General features: G+C 36.1%; 1 long non-coding RNA gene across 1 annotated transcript in view; it reads right to left on the reverse strand.

Moving 5' to 3' along the window:
* LOC148939678 (uncharacterized) overlaps positions 1-13,429 on the reverse strand; it is a 78,450-nt gene extending 65,021 nt beyond the window's left edge. The window contains exons 1-2 of the long non-coding RNA XR_016143515.1: positions 13,362-13,429; positions 2,513-2,647 (exon numbers count right to left, since the gene is read on the reverse strand). This is a non-coding gene — a long non-coding RNA (uncharacterized LOC148939678). The remainder of the gene's footprint in view (positions 1-2,512; positions 2,648-13,361) is intronic.
* Positions 13,430-22,407: the final 8,978 nt, after the last annotated feature.

A 22,407-nucleotide genomic window follows, 5' to 3' on the forward strand; every position in this document is an offset into this window, starting at 1 on the left:
ATACGTATTGGTACCCAAGTTTCCGGGTGGTCAGGAAATCTAATGCTGTCTGAAGCTTGTGACCGTGCTAATTTTTGGCACAATTTATGGAGAGATTGCCTATGCCCCCGTCAAGGAATAGTCAATGAACTGAGAAAAGTGTCAAAAAAATGTTTTGCTAAGGAACTTGCCCTTCATCGATCAAAAATGCAGACACTTTATCCCGAGAAGGTCAGGAATTCACATGATCTTCCGTGGAAGCTATTACCTCGTACTCTCTCCTCCAATTTGCCAGGCCCGAATGACATTCCTTTGTCCGGGTGGATATCCCATTTTTCAAATGAATTTTCTGAGCCTGATACTGTTTTAGAGTCACAATTTTGAGACGAGCTCTGCGAATTCATTGAGGAACCCTCTGACTTTGATTTTGTTGTTACTTGTGACGCTGTCATAAAAGCCATATCCCAACTTAAAAAGAAAGCGTCTTGTGGGATAGATAAGGTGAGCACGCTACACATCATTAATGGAAGTTATCTATTGATGCGTCACCTCAGCCTACCCATGCAAACGATATTTGTTACAGGTATGGTTCCTTCCTCGTTCTGCATTGGTGATCTGTCTCCGATTCCCGAAAAAGAAAAATCTGACCTGCTATGTTCCTTTTTCTGTCCCATCACGGTCTCTACTACGATATGCAAACTTTTCGAGCTTCTGTTTCTTGATGAGTTAAGACAGAAATGTTACGTTCCCCCATATCAGTTCGGTTTTCAGGCTAATCTTGGCTGTTCTCATGCTCTTACAGCAGCTTTTACTGCCCTCGCCGACGCTGAATCTTCGGGAGAAAGTATGATCCTCACCGGACATGACGTTAAACGTGCGTTAAATTCCTTAATTCATTCGTCCATGCTTCTTCATATGGCAAGGCGAGGCGTAAACCCATCAGTTGTCCGTGTTCTCAGAGATTTATATAGGAATCTAAGAGTGCGTTTAAAACTTCCTCCCGTTTTCCCCTGCAGTCGGCTCTTCATCAATCCCTATATAATTGCATTAATTCTCGTGTGAGGCCAGACTCTTCGAATCCCTCAAATATGCTTGTGAATCCTCAGTACCCCATCCTTGTTAAGAAAAGGACTAGACAGGGAGCTATCACTTCCCCAACCCTGTTCAATAATAGTGTCCTGGAAGCTCAGGTAAAGTGTCTTCCTTCATGCATTCTTGGGAGAATCGATATGTCTCTTATTTGTTATGCTGATGACGTCCTGAATCTCAGCCGTACGATCCAGCGCATTGAGCAGAATTTCAAAATCCTCAAAGATGAATATTCAAAAATCGGTCTGTCCTTTAATTTTGAGAAATCCGAAGTAATCCTTTTCAATTGGCGTAATCCCTCTACTTCTCTGATAAATATGGACGGTTCTCTTGTTAAACCCGCAGACCATATTACATACCTGGGCCTTCCAATTGGCACATCTATCGGCCACACACGTCGTTTGCTGATTTCTCACGTTGAGCGTAAAATTGGCATTTCTAACGCTGCACTCGTTAAAGGCAAACTACGTTTCAACAGTTACCTTCTAGCATCCATTTACAACGCCACAGCCCTTCCACATCTGCTTTAAATTGCTCCTTTCTGTAAATTTTTTACAGTTATAGATAACAAGCACCTACGATCAATCTTCTTCAGATTTGCTAAGTATCTTTAACATTTCTTGCCTCCTTGGACAAGAAACCATAAAATTATTCATTTGTATAAGCTTGCTGACCTTAATATTAGCATTAATAAATCTTTATCCCGTTTTCAGAGTAAGTTTGATCATCCATGGTCACCAATTTGTTCACAATAGTTTTTTTTTGTATTAAAGTAATGCATGTAACATTGTTCGTATTAATGTAATGAAGAGTTGTTTTTTTTGTCATGTATTTGAATTTTACATGTGTGTTTGTGTCCTTCTTTTTCTTCTTTTTTTCTTTTTTGTTTTCTTTAGTGATTACTCCGTCTACTGTACCTCTTGTACCTTATTTTGACGGGCAATAAATGAATAATAATAATAAGTTAAAAGGAATGCTTACCTACATAGCACCTAGCTGGAGAAAAGTGCCATGTACAAAACGGAATCCAAACCCAAATTTTTACGGAATCCAACGGAATCCAAGTCCAGGAAAATTTACCGGGGGGGGGGCATAAAAAAATCCAGGATTCAAAAATGTTTTAACAATCTTTATCGTTTTAGCAATATAGGATACACCCTTGTTATTAGTATTTTCACATTATCTAGATTTTTTTTACGCCAGAATTAAAAACATTTGCAAAAAATCATTTTTAACTGAAAAAATTTATCACTGTAAAACAAAGTTGTTTACTGGTTTTGTTTCTTTTATTTTTTTTTCCCTTCGGTATTTTACCTAGACTGTTATTGTGTCAATTAAGCAATCACCCAGCCACTAGATAGCATATAATTTTTTTTTTTCATAGATAGATTTCACTTTACCACCAAATTATGTACAAACATTGAATAGTAAGTAAGTAACATACCTGGCTCATGATGATTTGGACAATCCCCATTCCCATTCCGCTCTTTGGTTGAATATCCTCTTTGAATATTATTAATCTTGTCTAGCTTCTCTGGGTGTACTCCATTTAGTCAGCCGCGCCTCATTTTCTTTATACCTGGAAGAAAACGTGATATAAAAATATGTATCATAACAGAAAACAGAAGACTGTCCAGAGACTGTTCAAGACACAAATAGTTTTCAGTAAACTGCAAACGACAAAGAAAGCTTTAGATTTCTGCAGTTAGGGAAGGGTGCAGTAGTCAAACTCTTGTTAGTAGGGATTTTTGTTTGTTTCAAGTTTTATTTGCATATTCAACTTAAAATTTACTCGTTTTCAGAATTATTTATTCATTGACATTAGTTCCTATTGTATGTTTGCTTGCTATGTTTGTTTATTTATCTGACCTCTTCGAAAAATCGTCGAAACAGGAGTTTTTCTTATCTGACGTTTGAACTATTTTTAACGAAATGGCCGTACGTAAGGGAGTTTTTGTTCTTTGATCTTTGAACTATTTTTAATAAAATGGCTACCTCAAATTTTTTATCAGATGTATTTGGGGAAAAAGAGCTTAGGGGGGGCTATTTGCACTCCGATCACTTTTGACTCTTAAAAAGGGCACTAGAACTCTCGATTTAAAATCAAATGAGCCCCCTTGGAAGTTTGTACGACGACCCCTTCTGTATGACATGCCACTGGGAAAAAAAATGGAGTGTGGGGGGAGGCTAGCTGCCCTCCAATCATTTTTGACTCTTAAAAAGCGAATTACAACGTTCAACTTCCAATCAAATGAGCCCTCTATGAAGGTTATACTGAGCATCCTTTCCATAACTACCATATATGCCCCCAGGGCATAATGTACAACGCCTACTCCCGGGCCCTGGGGGTCTGTAACGACACCGGCTTTTTTTATCAGAGCTTTGAACTATTTTTAACAAAATATATATTTCAAAATTTTGTCTAATGCATTTAGGGCGTGGAGGGGGGAGGAGGGCTAGTTGCCCTCCAATCTCTTTAGACTCTTAAAAAGTGAACAAGAACTTTCAATTTCCATTCAAAAGAGCCCTCTCCAAAGTTTATATGAACATCCCTTCTATAAGAACTATATATGCTCCCAGAGCATTACTTACAATGACTGCCTCCGGGCTCTGGGGGGTTGCGTTGACACAGAAGTTTTTCTTATCTGACCTTTGAACTATTTGTAATGAAATGACTATTTTAAAAATTTTATCGGAAAAAAGGGTGTGTGTTTGGGGGAGGAGGGGTGGGCTAGTTGCCCTCAGATATTTTTTCTACTTAAAAAGTGAACTAGAACTTTCAATTTCCAATCAAATGAGCCCTCTGAAATTTATACAAGCATCCCTTTCATAAGAACCATATACTCCCCCAGGACAAAACTTACAACACCTACCCCCTGAGCTCTGTGGGGTTGTGTTGACACCAGAGTTTTTGTTATCTAATTTTTGAACAGTTTTCAAAAAACTGACTATCTCAAAATTTGTAGCAGACGGGTTTGGGAAAAAACGAGCTTGGGAGGGGGATAGTTGCCCGTAAATCTCTTGACTCTTAAAAAGTGAACTAGAACTTTCAGTTCCCAATCAAATGAGCTATCTATCAAGTTTATACAAGCATCCCTTTCATAAGAACCATACATGCCTTTAGGCATGTATGGTCCTAAGAAGCCTCATGAAGGTTATACGAGCCTCTATAATCCTCTATGAACGTTATACGAGCATCCCTTCCGTAACTACCATATATACCCCCAGAGCCTAACTTACAACGCCTACCCCCGGCCCCTGGGGGTCTGTAACGACACCGGATTTTTTTATCAGAGCTTTGAACTATTTTTAACAAAACGTCTATTTCAAAATTTGTGGCTGATACATTTAGGGCGTGGAGGGGGGAGGAGGGTTAGTTGCCCACCAATCTCTTTAAACTCTTAAAAAGTGAACAAGAACTTTCAATTTCCATTCAAAAGAGCCCTCTCCAAAGTTTATATGAGCATCCCTTCTATAAGAACTATATATGCCCCCAGAGCATTACTTACAAGGACTGCCTCCGGACTCTGGGGGGTTGCGTCGACACAGAAGTTTTTATTATCTGGCCTTTGAATTATTTTTCAGATCTACCCCTCCCAGATCTACTTTTATCCCACCCCCACTGCCTCCCACAATTAACAAACAAAAAATTGCCCTCTTTAGTAACCATTTTACTTTCCCAAAATTGCTTGTTATGAACGCCGAAAGCCTGAATTTCAGCAAATTAATCGAGCTAGAGGCCCTCTGTCAAGTACACAAAATTGATGTAATTGCCGTAACTGAGGTCCAAGCACAGAATCCTGATTTATTGAAAATTAATAACTACTCTCAATTCATAAAACTTCGTCCTCATGATCACCCCCTAGGTAAAAAGAGAGATGGAATACTATTATTTGTAAATAATTATCTCTTTCCTAAATTAAATCATACTCCCAACCTTTCAGATTACAATGAAATCATTTGGGTAAGTGTAAGACCCAAAGTTTTACCACGCCCCTTTAATTTGATTGTGTTTTGCTGCTTCTATTATTCCCCAAATCAAAACGCTGCACAAAGACAGTGATTCTACCAACAACTGCATAGTAGTGTCGACTTTGTCCTTAGCAAACTCCTGAACACCGGTATTTTCTTAGTAGGTGATGCTAATGATCTAAAGTTAAATTCCTTTTGTAGTTCTATAAACTTAAAACAAATAGTAAAAATACCAACAACAAAAGGAAATTCTACCCTTGATTTGATTTGCACCAATATACAGGCTTTCTATGCCCCTCCTGTCCCCTTGCCCCCGTTAGGAGGAAATTACCATTTTTGTTTATTTAACGAAGCCTCTCAATAGCTTTAATCATACTTTTTCTGTTACTGAGTTCTCTTATCGCCCAATATCCAATGATGGCCTTTACAAATTTGGATCTTGGATTACCAATGAAAACTGCCTGGCCCTCAAAGGAAAAATTGACATTAATTTTAAAGTCTCCGAATTTCAAAATCTGATTAAAACAAAATACATAAATTCCTTCCCTGTGGAAAAAGTAAAACATGTTCTAATGACAAACCATACATTACTAGCCAATTGAAAAAACTAATCAGTATTAAATTGAATCTACTAAAGAGTGGTAAAACATCCAAAGCGAACTCACTGCGTAAACATATAAAAAAAGAAATACGTAAATCTGCTTCTTCATATTACAAATGCAAATTCCAGGACTTATTTTCTAAAAAACCAAAACCATGGTATAATAGAATAAAGAAAATTTGTGGGAAAACACAAAATAATATAGATTTCCATTTCCAAAAAGACCCTTCAGTTACAGCCAATGATCTGAACAGGTTTCTTTCTTCCATAGTTCAGAACCTCCCTCCCCTTTCTTTTGACACTCCTTATGATTTGTGCTCTTTCAATTTTCCCGTTATTTCACCCTCGGATGTGGAGGCAAAAATTAAGAACATTAAAAGGTGTAGTACATGTACATTAGAAATTCCGATTGTACTAATTAAAGCCTTTGCCGACAATCTCTCAGATCCTTTATCCTTACTTTTTAATGAAATTACTTCTACTGGTAAATTTCCAAACTGTTAGAAATTAGGTTTTATTACTTCCGTAAAAAAGAAAGGTAATAATCAAGATTTTGATGGTGTCCGTCCCATTACTCTTACTCCGGTTTTTTCGAAGTCATATGAAAGCTTTTAAGCTGAGTGGTTGAAAGTAAAAATAATCTCAAATGTTGACCAAAGACAATTCGGAAACCTACGCTCTACATCTACTACCCACTATCTTGTTCACCTTATGGACACAATATATAACACACTCGAAAAAACCAATCCTTTCTAACAGAACGCAAGTCGTGAAATACCTGAATGTATATTCTGATCCCCTCCCAATTATAATGGTGTGCCCCAAGGAACCCTGTTAGGTCCAATTTTATTTCCTTAAAACTCCTCCTTCTTTCTCCTGTTCAATCCCCCCTGAAATGTCCGTTACCACTATGAAATTACTGGGCTTTACCATCTCAAGCGACTTAAAATGGCATTGGCATATTAATGACATCTGAAAACCTGCAAATGCCATATTTTCCCTCCTTAAACTCCTTAAAAAATTTAAATACCCTAAATCGCACTGTTTGAGGATTTTCCTGTCATTTGTACACCCAACCCTTGAGTACGCGTGTCCTGTTTGGCATCCTGGCATTTCCATTGAATTGTCGGACGGAATAGAGGCAGTACAAAAAAGGTGCCTAAGAATTATCTTCAATGAGGGTAAAGTACCTTATATTTCCCTTCTTAGGAGAGCTAGTCTTGTCAACCTTAAGAAAAGGAGAGCAAAAATTACCTTGCGTTTTGCTAACAATGCCCTTCATAACCCTCGAACAACTCCCCTTTTCCCTGGTCAATATTCACCCTTTCGACCCCACCTCCGCGTTCTGTGTCAACAAAAATCCCCCTTTTCGCCCTAATAAGAGTTTGTACTGAAAAATATAGAAGAGCTTTTATTCCTTACATAGTTGACATTTTCAACCACTGAATCTCTGCTGCCTCCCCCCCCCCCTCACTCACTCTTTACTTCATTAACTTTAATGCCCATTTTGCAAATTTGGAGGTTTTTTATTTATGTTTGTTAGTCACCAACTAACATATGTTTTGTTTTAATCTTACTTTAATATATTTAATATTTCTGATTTAAAGAATAAATACCAAGCAAGAAAAGTTCCATTTTTAGAATCAAAAGAAAGTCAGCTTTCTGTTAATATGTGGATAAAACTGAAACAATAAAGGATATATATACATCAAAATAGAATAATTGGTATTTCCAAAAAGCGGTCTTTGAAGGTAGTCAATAAAAGAGAGTAAAGTAACCAAACTTTTTGTCCCCCCAAAATCCGTAACTGGGGACAAAAATTTTCAGGTTACTTGAGCAGGCTTCAAAAATGTTGATTGGAAACGGTTTTGCATTAGACCAAGAATAGTCTGTATTTGTCCCCACCCTTGTCTTTGGACCGATATGCCTTGAAACTTCAAGAAGAAAAGATTCTTCAGTTTCTTGGGACACATGTCTATTCAAGGTTCCCAACTGAACGTAACCAACAAACGTAATTTTTTTTTAACTTTTGAATCTACACACAAATTGCTGCATTTGATCAATTCTAAATTAATTCCTTTTCTTGTTGGCATGCATAGAACAGACCATATGTGTTTCTTTACTTCAGTTTTTTACCTAGATTAGCAAGGGACCAAAATAGGTTACTAGGGGACGAATTGTTTGATGGCTTCTATTTAGGTTCTAATGCCCAGACTGAAGAAATTTCAACTGTCTTGGTACTCAATTATCATGGAAATGACCAGGAAAACTACACCTTTTCATTTTACCAGGGACAAATCACAGTAAAAATTTTGTCCCCCTTGTGGCTTGAATGACCAAAGGGACAGAAAAAATATATCAGGGCTTAAACTTTCTAACAACAAACGTTTTAAAGGTGAACCATCTTAGAGATGAATTGTTGAAAAAAGGGACTAATTTTGCTGATTTGTTTTGTATTTGTCCCCCAGTATAAAGCAGAAATTTAATTGTTTTTTTTTTCAATGACTGATTTTCCAAGTATTAAGTACTATTATTAGTTTAATGCAGTGCTTCATTTAAGTGTTTTATGATGATTGCTGATCAAAGTTTATGCTATTTGTGCCTTTCATTAATGTTATTTTACTATGTTCATGGCCATATATTTGGCTTTAAAATACACTTCTCTTTCTATTTATCTAATATGCAGAATAATTATGCCAAACACATTTTGCAAGCTCACCCGCTATACTTTACCGCTCCTCCTCCCCCCCCCTAATGTACAAATCTATAGCCCAAATTTATTTCTAAAGTAACCTAGAAACTAATGAAAAAAAGGGTGTGTTCTCGAATATTACACAGCATAAACTTGAGTGAGTGGTGTATAATACCCAAGTACCAAAATTCTGTCCCCCTACAGAAATTGAAGAAACAAAATTCTCAACTTTGGAAAACCTTATTTTCCACAGGGGGTATTTTCTGGCGGGGGGGGGGATTTACCAGAGGGATGTATTTTCCACTGAGGGTATTTTCTGGGGGGGGGGATTTCCGAGGGGTAATGTCCAAGGGGTAATCACCCGGGGGGAGAGGGGGGGGTGGTAAACACCAAGAACCAGATTTGATATATCATAAAAAACAAAAGTTTTTGTACTCAAATGGATCTGAATTACACTGTTTGGTGTATACAGCATTATAGTAATTTTTAAGAAAGCAAAAAGACTAAATTTTTTTTAATGGAAACCTTGGAAAGAATAATCAACAGCAAATATTACAGTCGCTAGCTGAATTACATGATTACATGATTTTGTTGCAAGTCCTCAAATGTGGATCCCAAATTTTCTCCCTTATTATAATTAAAATTATTATAATTAAAAATGCTATTAAATTTATTAAACATAAATTATTCATTCAATTTAATTATTAACTAATTTGATAATTAATTATTAGCAATTCAGATTATTTAAAAGATAAACATAAAAATATAAATATATTATTAAATTTATTAAACACAAATTATTTATTCAGTTTGATTATTAGCTAAGCTAATTAAATGATTAATTATTAACTTATTTTTTTCTAGAATGCCACCTCCAAGACACATGAAGCGCCTTCAGTCTCAGCTGGCTCTTTTGGAGCAGAGAAAGAAGAAGAAAGAAAAGCATGACAGTGACTGGGAAGAGGAAAGAAAAGTAAGAGGGTGAGCAAATCCAGTCAAAAGAAAACTCACCAAAAGAGGAAGAGACGCAAAAAATATTTTGCAAAAAGGGATTCCTCATTGACTGAAGTGGAGTTGATTGGAGGCTACTTTCCAGAGTTTGCTACATTTTCAAGTAGGACAGGCTCTTCAAGTTCCTTGATAGAAACCAGCAGTGACAGTAAAAGCAACTTCAGCGAAGATTTTCTAGTGACAGAGATTCTGATGAAGGAGGCAAAAAAACATGGTGAAATTTAAAAGATTGGTGAAGAAAAAGCATGAAGACAGAAAAACTACTGGGACATCTGAGAAAACCAGGGTCAGGAAAAAGAAGTATAAGGCAACATACACAAAATCTGATCTGGAAAAGGTACTTTCTGAGTACATCCCTGGTGAGCTGGGTTTCAAGGCCATTGACAAAAAGTACGGGATACCATGTATGACACTCGTTTATGCATACAAACAACATAAGTTGAACAAAGAAACTGATGATACCCCAAAGAGTTCTGCTTTGGGGCCATCATATTTCAGTACTGCTGAAGAGAAAGCTATTGTCGAACTTGTATTTGACTGTCAGAAGAAAGGATTTTCACTAGTACAACAGGACCTAATTGAAACAGCTGAGCTAAGTTTGAAACGCGCAGGGAGAAAGATATGTGGGAAGAACCCTGAGGTGACAACCCGTGTCATAGAAACCATACATGGCAGACAGTCCAAGGTCACTGAAGCCAAGATTTGGGGATGGTTCAAGAACCACAAAAAATATCTTGAGGGAAAGGGGTACCCAAAGATGGATCAGCTAGATCTGAGACAAATTTGGAACTGCAACAAGACAAATTTTTTTTTCTCCCTAGGGGGAAGGTTGTTCTTGCTGAGAGAGGGAGCAAGCAAGTAGTACAAAACGTGGGAGGCAATGAGAAAACCTGCATGAATGTCATGATGTGTGTGAATGCTGCAGGAGACAGTTGCAACCCTGATGTTGAAAGAGATTGCCCCAAAAACCTCTATCAGTCTACATCCAAGTCAGGATGGATGAGGGCTGAAAATATGTATGAATTTGTTGAGCAAGTGCTGCTGGGATAGGTAGAGGAGTTGTCTGTACCTTCTCCCATTTTCCTCTTTTTGGATGGTCATACTTCTCATCTGTCACTTAGCCTGAGCCAACTTTGTGAAGAAAAAGGAATTCAGCTTGTCTGCTTGCCACCAAACAGCACCTTCATTCTTTCACCTCTAGATGTTGTCATGTTCAAGCATCTGAAGTCAGGATGGAAGGAATTCTTTTGTAAGAAACGAAATCAAGCAAAGCTGGATGGCCAGGAATTTAAAGTAATGAAAAGGAATTTTGCCAGCCTTTTTGGTGAATTCATTGACCCAAAAATGACTAAAGAATTACTGAAAGTCATTTGAAGCTTGTGGACTGTTCTTGTGGAATGCCAACAACGTACACTACGAGAAGCTTGTCAAACAACAAAATGACAAAGAAGACAGTCCGGCTACCAAAGACAGCCGTTCAGATGTGGTACTCAAATCACTGGAAAATTGAATCGATGCTGAAACTTTGCAACGCTTTTATTCTACCTATCCCGGCCCGCTCGAAACAGTAGAGGAAGCGTCAAAGGGTCTTTATGCTCATTGGAGGTCTCTGAGGTATCCTGGAGACAACAATGCTGTGCATTGGCACACTCCAACGAAAATTGACCCAGGAGTAAGATTTTTGCTCACCCCATCTCCTAGTTGGGTAGCGGATGCTGCAGAGCCCCAAAAGACTGTCTGAAGAAGGTTCTTTCAACTTCTGTCAAACAAGTTGTATAGGCAAGAAAAGAGCACAGCACAAAGAAGAGTACAAAAAAAGCAAACTGTCAAGTCAAAGAAAAAAGATTCTTCAGAAGTACCTGAACCATTAATGTCACCTGGACCTAGTGAGGACACAGAGACAGTAGAAGAAGGAGTACTCCTGGATTGTTACTATGCTGTCTATTTCAGTTCAGAGAAAAAAGATTTCCCATGGTGTGTCAGCCAAGTCTTGGACTTTCCAGATAAGAATACAGTATATTCTGGCATAAGTTTTTTTAAATGGTATTCCTTCCCACAATTCACAATGAAGTGGCCAAACAAAGATGATGTATCCAACATTCCAGAGACCAGGATTTTCGCAAGACCTCTGAAATTATCTGGCATTGGTCCTTTCAAGCTTGCCTATGGGCCTGAAGTTTCCAAGAAGTATTCCATGCCCAGTCCACAGACTTTTAAAGATGATTTCTTAATATGCATTTTTATCCTATGTTTTTATACACATTGATCATATTTTGTATTTAACTGAAAAAAACATTTAATATTAAGTTTGCAGTATTTTTTTAGTTGCTGGGACAGAATCAACATTCCAATCAACTTGTCTCAGGTGGGTGCATTTCAATCCATTTTGTCCTGGGACAAACACAGTTACCTAGGGGACAGAAATCTAGTTACACAAAGGCAGGGGACCAAAAGAAAGGTTAATTTTGTATTTTTTGGCTAAAAGTGTGAATAAAATTGCTCAGACTCCTTATCTGGGGGAATTTGCAGCATAAACCTTTTGAACCTTACCCTGGCATTGACTGGGATAAGTATGAAAATTGTGTTCTTAAAATGAGAAGTGCTGTAAGCAAAAAAACTATCCATTTTCTAAAAATGGGAAGTGCTTGATTGTAAACAATTTTGATAATAGCCATATTGATGCATAGCTTAGATTTTTAGCTTTTCTCTGATAAGTGCAATGTCTCCCAATTTCTCTTAGTTTTACATAATTTTGGGTGAATATTTACCAACTCATATTCTAGAGTTAGGAATAAAGTGAATACACTATTTGATGCCTTTTTTCTTGCTGATTACAAATATAATAATCATTTCTATCAGAAATGAATTTCAGCCCCCTCCCCCTAACCTAACCCCCACTCCCAAATGTGCAAATATATATCCTGAATTGACATCTATAGGGGGGGGGGCTGAAATTCATTTCTGATAGAAATGATTGTTATATTCATAATAAGCATAAAAAAGGCATCAAATGGTATACTCACTTTAGTTGTTACTCAATAATATGATTTGGTAAATATTTACCTAATTTTACTCAATTAAATACTGTTGTTTTGGTCAATATCTATGAAATCATATTATTGAGTTAGGAATAAAGTGAATACACCATTTGATGCCTTTTTTATGCTGATTACCAATATAATAATCATTTCTATCAGAAATGAATTTCAGCCCCCCCCCCCTATATAGGCTATACCTAACCTAACCCTGAATTGGCCTATATAGGAGGGGGGCTGAAACTCATTTCCAATATAAATGCTTATTATATTCGTAATCAGCATAAAAAAGGCATTGAATGGTGTATTCACTTTTGTCCTAACTCAATAATTTGATTTCGTAGATATTGACCATTGTTTTACCCTATTCAGACTATCTGTCTAGGTTTTTTCTGCAATTAGACATGTATTGATGCCTACTGCAAAATACTTGATTTTACAGGCTGAATTTTGTAGCTTGTTGATTTTAATTAGACATGGTCAAGGCTGAAGGCCCTGACCAAGTCTGTTGGTTTTGAATTAAAATAAAGTATTTTAAAATAAAGTAGGCATCAAGACATGGCTAATTGTAGAATTCCAAGACAGATAGTTCAAGTAATTGAGAGGCAAATCTGGGATAAGCCCTTTTTGGGATTGTATAAAATAATGTCATTTCATTTGTTGATAGATAAGTCTATCTATCATCCATCCATCATTAATTGGTAGCCTATATATAGGGGTGGGGGCAAAATTCATTTCCAACAAAAATGATTATTATATTTGTAGAGCATAAAAAAATGCATTGAGTGGTAGGCCTATGTTCACTTTATTTGTAAGTCAATAATATGAGCTGCAAAATATTTAGCCTACCAAAGAATCTTAGGGTATTATAGCCTACTCCTATTAAGTTATTGATATGGTTGTTTCTGAGGTGCTGGCTATGTAGAATACTACCGAATTTGAGGCTCTAGACTTAGGCTATTTCTAAGAGTTTTTGGCATACCAAATTTCATGTTCATTTAACAATAGTTTCATGAATTGACTTCATTCTTCAGAGCCCTACAATTCAAAGAAAATGGCGTACATCTTACTTTTTCTATAAATCGCCTTGGGTTTTAAGTTTTTCATAGATGGCATTACAAATCTAAATAAAACAAAATTTGCTAGCTAGCACCATAGATTTATAACTTTAATAATACGTCTATGGCTAACACTAATTTTCAGTGTTTTTATTAATTATTTGCCTCTCCAAGTACCCCTTTGATGTGCTTTCCACGGGGAAAGTACTTTTATTTTGCACCAGTCAGAAATTTAGATTAAAATCCTTAGATTATTTTATTTAAAAGTCGATGATTTACCCTCAGCATCAAGCATGGGCACTGTTTCTGTTTTTTAATTCTGTTCTGTTTTTAAAGTACCTGTTTCTTTTCTGTTCTTACAAAAAACAGAAACAGAACAGAAACAGATGACCTGTTTTCTATTTACCTGTTCTGTTGTGTTTCTGTTTTACAATAATGATTTTGCCCTGTTTCTGTTTTTTTTTTCTACCTGTTTTTCTTCTGTTCTCGATTTTGATTTATTGATTCGAGAATGAAATATTAAGAAATTTTGAACTTACAAAATAGTGTTTATATCATAAAATGAAATTTTGAAGAAGCGTGGTTACGCCCCATACAGTTTTTAAAATTGGAGCGCTAACATAAAGTAGAATTAAGCTAAACGATGGCACTCAGCCAGGCAATATTAAGGCTTAGGAGGCAGATGAGAGTAGGTAGGTGAGTAAATGGGAGATCGGTAAAGGTGCAGTTTTGTTCCGCTAAACCAACTTATTTCTTTAGTGTATATTATTCTGGCAATTGAGCAGCAAAGCTGCATAGGTACTGTCTAGGTGAAGCAGGATTCAAGCAAATCACTTATTACCATATATTCTGGCTCTATTGGTAGGACCTCTGTATCCTACATTACATGGGAAGTAATCTGCATCTTTAACCGGGAGAACTTTAATGCAACGGTTTGTATGGAATTTATGCTGTTAGAGAACATTGACTTGCTATGATTACCATACTAGCCTATACGTGATAAATGCCGATTATTAATTGCAAATTTTCTTAAATGTTTAGTCGGAGAGGAATGTAAATGTATTGAAATCTTGCCCAGTAGAAATATACGTTTTTGCTGGCACGTTTTATTGCATCAACATAACAAGGTATACTTTTTCAAGATGCCAAATATACTTTTTCTCATCTTAATAAAACCATGTCTAAATATAATCAATGGAATCCCTTTCAGGGAAAAGCCTAGAGTTGAAACAGTGGCCTAACTAGCCGATTCTGGTCTAGCTGGCCAAAGTCTTATAAAATGCTGATACACTTTTCTCATTCTGTAAGATAACACATCTTCCGGTGAACACGGTAATTTTTGCCGTACAGCACAATAAATTAAAACAATTGTCACTAAGCAGTATATTATTTCTTGTATCTGTCTCTTAAATACCTATGATAGACAAGTAAATTCCCGTAAAAATTAATATTGTGCTGCAAATTTTTTAAGTTTTTAGGAAACCGTAATCAGGAGCTGTCGTTTTGCTTTTATTTGCCAACAGGTTTTTTTGGCTCATTACGCAAACGAAACCGCTCAAGGGGAAATTGGTCCCTTTCCCCCCAATTACGCCGTTGAGGTGAAAGAGGTCAGATATTTGGCTGGAGGTGCAATTTTCAAAATGGTAGGCTACTGGACGGTGCTTCTAATTTTTTGAAAAATCCTAAAATCAACCTTTTTTTTAAAACAAGCATAATGCCATTTTCTGATGAGAACTTGGATGGTTCAAGACATCTCTATGGGTACCCTACGGAAAAAGGCAGCAAAGAAAGTATTAAGTGCAACTTCTGAAGAGTATCTCTAAAGGCTAAGGGTGTGTATCCATCACATTTATATACAATCTTAAAAGGAAGCACACAATTGATATGCACAAAGATGAAGTATATGCGGCTGGTGCAGCAAATAACAAACCCAAACCAACTAAAAAAAAATATCACGTCAGGCTGCTTCCCTTGAGAAAACTCCAGATAGTAAAGCAAGAGACACAGAGGACAATGAATTAGTGAAATCTGGAATAAGAAGAGCAGAGATACGACGGTTTTTTATTTCCAATCGATCAAAACAAGCTGGTCTGCGGATGCTCAGTTTAAACACCCTGTTTAAGGACAAATTGCCACTTTCTGTGTTTGATAAGCCAGATATGAAACAGCTTATTTAAAAAACAACAACGAGGGGCTTGAAAGCAACACTTGGGGGACGGTCATCGTCACATAAGCTTTGCTGCCAGAAAAAAAGAAGTTCAAAAGGCTGCTTTAAGATCTGCCACTCAGACTAACTTGACTTTTCATTGCTGGTCTGCAAAAAAATCTGACTTTATAGGTATCATTGCCTATTACCACATGAAGATGAAAAATGAGCGGAGGTTGCACCACTATTTTTCACATTTCAAGCGGCATAAGCATTCTCATGCAACTACTAACATCCTTTCAGCAATCGAAGCTGCAATTAGGAAGTTTTCAATGACAAATAAGATGTTCCGCGTTGTGACTGATTCTGGGAACAATGTCACCGAAGCCTGTAGGATATGAGCCCTTTCCTGAACTTCATTATTTAACATTGTCTTCATTTTTCTGTTGCACACGTTCTTGGATTTTGGTCTACTCGAAGCTTAGTCTATGACATCCCTGAAGAAGATTGCTTGAAATCCTTTGATGAAGTCGAAGATGTCGATCCAACTGGTGAAAATGATTCAGACGGTCTTTTCTGTTCCTTGTTCTGAAAACTCCGAAAATGAAGATATGTTTGCTGAAGAATCTGAATAATCTGATGCAGTGTCTAAGGGAGAAGGTGGTGAAAGTAATGGAGAAGAAGAGTGGAGAGGTGGAAGTCTGTCATAAAACGAGCTTGCAGCACAGGCTATCCGAAGACATGTTACACTTGCTCAAACATTGACAGTCGAGGTCGTCACTACCCCTTTTCCTTTGGGAATGGACCATGAAAACGTGCCTAAATAATCAAAAGCATGCCCACTCGTATTCTTAAAACAAAAGTTTGAAGTAGTAACACTTTCTATAATAAAGCAAGTGTATGAGTTGGAAAAAGTATTTCCTGCCGCAAAACGAAAGAAATTTTCGAAATAAGTTGTCAAAAAGTGCAATTGGTCTTATATTTCCATCTCTTTGAAAGCCAATTTAAGAGAAGAGAATGCTTAAAAAAAGTATTCTGTAGCAAATGTTCTAAGTTTCTTTGAAATTCAGAATTTGAGAAATTCCATTTTACATATTTACTTAAGAATGAATTCGATGGAGGGCCTAGAACATTATTTTCTAGCGCAAAGCGCCGTGAAAATATACAAAGTACCCTTGGACCATGAATTTTCCTTTTGATTTGTCTCTCACACAAATTGGTAGGAAATAATTAATCTTAAGAAGTTGTTTTAAGCCGCGAGGCAACGAAAATTTTTGACTTGGCGGTAAGAAGTGTCATTTTCACGTGCATTTTCTTCTTTCATACATTGTTTCAGATGGCTTCCAAACATCAGGATGGGGGGAGAGTAAAGTATTGTCTGGAGGGGGATACAGTCCCCCCCCCAAGCAACTAGGGGATCTGCTTAAATACTAATGACTTTTACAATATTTTACAATATTTAGTTGAAGCTTTCCAATTATATTGATTGGGATGTACAATAGGATTAAAACACAGTTTATTCAGGTTAGCAACGCGTTGTATCGGCAATATCTTTAGAGCAGTAAGCTCAGACTTTCAGGGCTATTCATATTGCTACAACTTTAGCTACTGCTGCTATAGTTAAAGTAAATCAAAATGGTTTAAGTACATCCAGGCTGTCAAAATACTACGATCGAATAATGACATTTTTTATCAAGATCACTTGCTTTTTTGAGCATTTCTCCTCCCTGTTTTTTAAAAAAAGGCAAATTTTCTTAGACTTGTACTTTTTGATGAGTGACCTTAAACTTTACAAATTTTAATATTTGAAATCAGCATAAAAAGCTATTTCTTTTGATGCATTCCCTATGCAATTCTTTTGATGCAAGCCTGACCATTTATCTCCAACTGGAGAGTTTGGCCAGAAACAGACCAGTATTTGTCAATAGGCCAGCTTGGCCCGGGCCAAGGAGTGCACAATTCCAGGGGGCGCAATAAATTATTACCGAGTGAATTTTTTTCTTAAAAAAATGAACTACTGGGATTTATCGTCAAAGTATCAGATGCACTCCACCTCTGCGCTGCCGATCCACAGAAAAATGATTTTAAAACAATACAGGAACTTTGTGGCCACTTATAAACCGTCAGGTGTCTCCCAAAAATGGAATTTAATGGTTTTATTGTTTTGCAATAGTAGTTCTTCATTCAGAAGAGCCCATAGAGCAGTTATACAAAAATTTCTTGTAGGGCTGAATTTCAGATGAATAGCTTTCAAAATCTACTCCATTATTTAACTTACTAAATTTCCTAGCAGCTCAAATATCCTTTTGGCTCAAAATTTAAAGTTTTCATTCTTTTTTTTTAAGGTGACCATAAACACAAGAGAAGGCAAAATTTTCTAACTATTATTTAGTTAAAATATACACCTAAATTATGAAAAAAAATCCCCTCCTCCAATCAACTTCCCAGAAAATGGGCCCCAATTTGCTAGAATGAAAGGGACGAATTTAAGTTAGGAAAATCTAAATAGTTTTTTAAGAAAACGATCTTCATTGAGCAAAGATGTATTGTAAACAGTAAACACCAACGAATCGATCTCTTGTTGAATTGGTTAATTACTTACTTCAATTTTACGGAGGTAATCAAGGTGCAGAACCAATTTCTGGCTGGATCCACCGGAAAAGGTTCCCTTTTGAACTGGAATGAACTTAAAATACTATTAAACTTGTATGTTTTTCAAGTACAGCATCACATATTTCAGAGTTGCTTAAGTTAAAGAAATAAATTGCATCTGTCAAGCCAAAAGAGTATGGGTAACTTATAAGAGGGGAAAACGGCACTATTGTTGGCAAAAAAGTATCAACACCATCCACTGTTTGGTGATACTTTACATTTTACATGATCTGTAATCATTTTCTGTCAGAAAATGAGACCAAACCATTACTACAATAGTATAACCAACTATACAAATTAAATTAATTATTCTTATTACACTTATCGAATACCGAGTGTCACCAAACGCTAGATGGCGCTGAACTTTTTTTGACCCCACTTGGGCCAGTTTCCATTCTTGTAAGTTACCCATACTATTTTTTAAAACCTAAAAATTACACCTGTCATTTATATACTGCTAAGGCAATTCCTTAAAATCATTAACTAAGCTATTTTCAAACGAAGGATAAACTTGGGAATTGAAGTTCAATCGTGCTTTGATTCTCCTGACCTGTATTACCAGGGTGGTTTGTCAGATTTTCTCTCTGGGAGCAGTTTAAAAATAATCTGTTAGCCATTTCTTGCCATTGCAATAATGCCATATGCAACATTTGTTATGTCTGACAGAAATGATGAATCTTGGACTTTAATTTATCAATTTAATTTCTCTTAACAAAGGAGTTATTTCTATCCTTCTTCAGCAAGTTTTTAAGACAGCAGGAACATTTAGAAAATATATATGGTAAAATGATTACTACACTATTCTTAATGATTGCTTTTTGAATATGTAGATAATCATTATTTACATTAGGCTTCTTACAGTCTTTTCAGTAATTGCTTTTAAATCCGTAGCACTTCAAGAGTTCCCACGAAAAAATACTGCAAAGTTTTTCCTATAGCAAATAAGTTAAAAAGAATGCTTACCTACATAGCGCCTAGCTTGAGAAAAGTGCCATGTACAAAACGGAATCCAAACACAAATTTTTAACTTAGTCCAGAAAAATTTACCTTGGGGGGGGGGGGCTTAAAAAAAATCCAGGATTCAAAAACGTTTTAAGAATCTTTCTTCAAGACACTTATTGAAATTGTTTCTACTTTCTTCTATAGTTTTGTCAGAGGTTACACAAGTTTCAAATTACAAAGTTCCAAAAAAGGTTAAAACAAACTATAACTCTGCAAAGATAGTAAAAGAGACCTTTTGCCTGTGTTCTACTATTCTTAAATCTTAATTTTATTCAGAGTCCCTATAGTTCTGTTTTATTAGACAAAATTTTCATGAAATGCTTTTCTTGGAAGTTATACTTTTTCAGGAGATCCTAGGGGCGGGAGGAGATTATCCTCACCCAATTACTTTCAAATATCTTTTTTTGTTGGTTCATGAAATAATTCCAAGACAGCACAAATAACTCCCCCCACTATATTTTGAAAAAAGTTCCTTTGATCGTGTTTTTAGAAAGAAATTATAAAATTCTATGCCTTTCCTGAATCTATGGTGATCTGACTTTGAATTGTGGGAAAACGTAGAAGGGTAAATTCTTTGAGGGTCCCCTATCTTCCTTAAAAATCTAAAAAATTCAAAGAGAATCGAAATCATCAATAGGTATTTTTTCTTTTTTTTTAAATAAGCTATATCGGTGTATCTCGTGGGCGCCACTGACTAAAACATAGAACTTTTGTTATAAACAACGTCAAGGGTGAGTGTCCAGGAAAATATCCCTTCACAATTGGCTGTTTATACTTTTCAAAATAAGAAGGTCGTTTCATGTTCATTATTAAATAGATTTTTCATCTTCTTCATATTGTAACAGCCCGAACATTACGAGAAACTTATAAGAGTGGAAATTGGCATTCGTGTCGAAAGAAAAATTATCAACGCCAACTAGCCTTTTGTAATTTTTTAACTAAAAAATGCTGCATACTTGTCATTTTAGGAACTTTAAAATCCGACGGATGACAACTAACCTATTTAACTTGTCAAGATTCTTTGTGGCTTACTTTGTGCAGACTTGGATTTTGACTTAAAGTAATTTCTGAAAATTATTAAAGTTGATTTACTATCATCTATATAAAAATACCAGCTTTTTCTCATAAACATTTAAGACTGGCTAATTAATTTATGAATTCTATTTAACACTCTCCACTTTCCTAATGAAGTCACCCAACGCTACAATCTTATTGTCGCTAGCTGTTTTTAATCCCTTTTTTCCCATCTTCAGTCGCCAAAAGTCAAAGTCCTATGGGTTTCCCATTCTTTTTGGTAGAACAAAGAAAGAATATCGAACAAATATAGAACAATGGAATGTAGAATAGAATAAAAAATAAACAACAGAGATGGAATAAAGAATTGAGGCCAGATTCTTACTAGTTTCCACTACCAAGTTCATTCATGCACTCTAAAAAGTATTAAATAAGTTCATAAATTGAATCACCATAGGCCTATAAGATTTATATTAAAACATTGTTTTATTTTATACGAGTGTCCTTTTTTTTGTATAGGGTTTTTTTGGTTTGCTCAAGGGACTAGTTCGTCTCAGTTTCTTACATTTACCACAAGATTAGCAATTCTTCAAAAAGATTTTCCTGCGATAAGAATGCTTGAAAATACATGACACAGAGTTCCCAAGCGTAGCTTTTCTTATTGGTAAGAGCTCCACAATTCCAGGACCACATGACTTCCACACCAGAAAATGAAAAATTTGTTATCGTCGATAAAATTCCTGTCGTAACAGCGAAAATTCCTGTCGTAACAGAAAGAAATCTGACATTTTCCCTGGTAAGCGCATGCTGTTTAGATTTATTTCCTGCAAACATATGCTCGTTTTTAATATTGTAGTACGACCTCTTAAACCAAATCGGGCAATCAAACACTTTGAAGTGTCTAGCTGACTGACATTTTGAAATTTCAACGCCAATAAAAGTAAAAACTCATTTATTCTTTTGGCACAAAAAAGAACATAGACAGTTAGTACCCATAAAATTAAATAAGCTTTAAGACTACAGTGACTAAACTTGGCGTAAGAAAAAAGTTGAACAATTATACAGAGAATAAAATTCAGCGAGTGAAAACTGGTAAATGATGCAAATACTTCGGTCAGAATCTCAACTCAGCCGAGCTTAGTGCGAAAAGAAGGAAAATATTAAATAAAATGTGAAAAATGCAGTAAAAAGACAAACATAATAAAACACAAGATTTAACTAGAGCAAATACAAAGAACATTCAGAAAAATTCAGCAAAAAATTGGAATTACTTGTACCTCCCCCCCCCTGGATATGGCATTGCTTGGCAGGTTTGAATATCAATTGTTTACATATAGTATTTTTTACAGGGAAGCATACCAACTTTATTCAAGGGAGGGGAGAGAAATATTTTCTGGGGATGGATTTTCCACAGTGAGAATTATTCATTAGGCTGAAAGTTTCCGGTGATGAACTTAACAGGAGAAATTTTACACGGGGTCAATTTTCCGGAATTCGCAAACGAAATTTGTTTTATTTGTCTTGCATTCTTGTTCGTGACTCCATTTTACATGAGAAGATGCTTTGGGAGAACTTTTTGGGGGAAACTTTCCGCCAAATTGGGATTATCTGGGGGGAATTTTACATAGTAGGGGAATTTCACCCGAGAATTCATCTTCATTGGGAATTATCACCATGAGAACTTCTCCATGGGGAAACTTTCTACGGGAGAAACTTTCAATTGGGGGAGGGGCCTATGTCCAAAAAACATTTTCCAGAAAAGTCTATCTTCAAATGAAAGTATGCTAAGGAATATTTTTCAGGGGGAATCGTTAGCAAGAAATCTTCTTGGGAGAATTCACAGCGAGGATAGAATTGTCCGGGGATGACTTCCCAGTGTAAAAATTTTAAATGGGAGGAATTTTTTGCGGGGGAATTTTCCATAGATATTTCACAGAAAAAAACAGTTTTTTTACACGAAAAGGAAGGAGCAACATTAAAATTTGACAAGAAATTACTCTGTATATTAGGGAAGCTGCCCCCTCCTCAATACCTTCCTTTTTACGTTAAAGTTCTGCCATTTGTCTCAATTCTTTAACAACGATCCCTGAAACACAAAAGCAATGTAATTTAAATCAGAAGCTCTTTTAAAACCTTCATCTCTCTTTTTTAGACTA

This window comes from Artemia sp. Qi Xiang Cuo, chromosome 21 (assembly GCF_049724085.1).
Source record: "Artemia sp. Qi Xiang Cuo chromosome 21, ASM4972408v1, whole genome shotgun sequence".
Lineage (NCBI taxonomy): Eukaryota > Metazoa > Arthropoda > Branchiopoda > Anostraca > Artemiidae > Artemia > Artemia sp. Qi Xiang Cuo.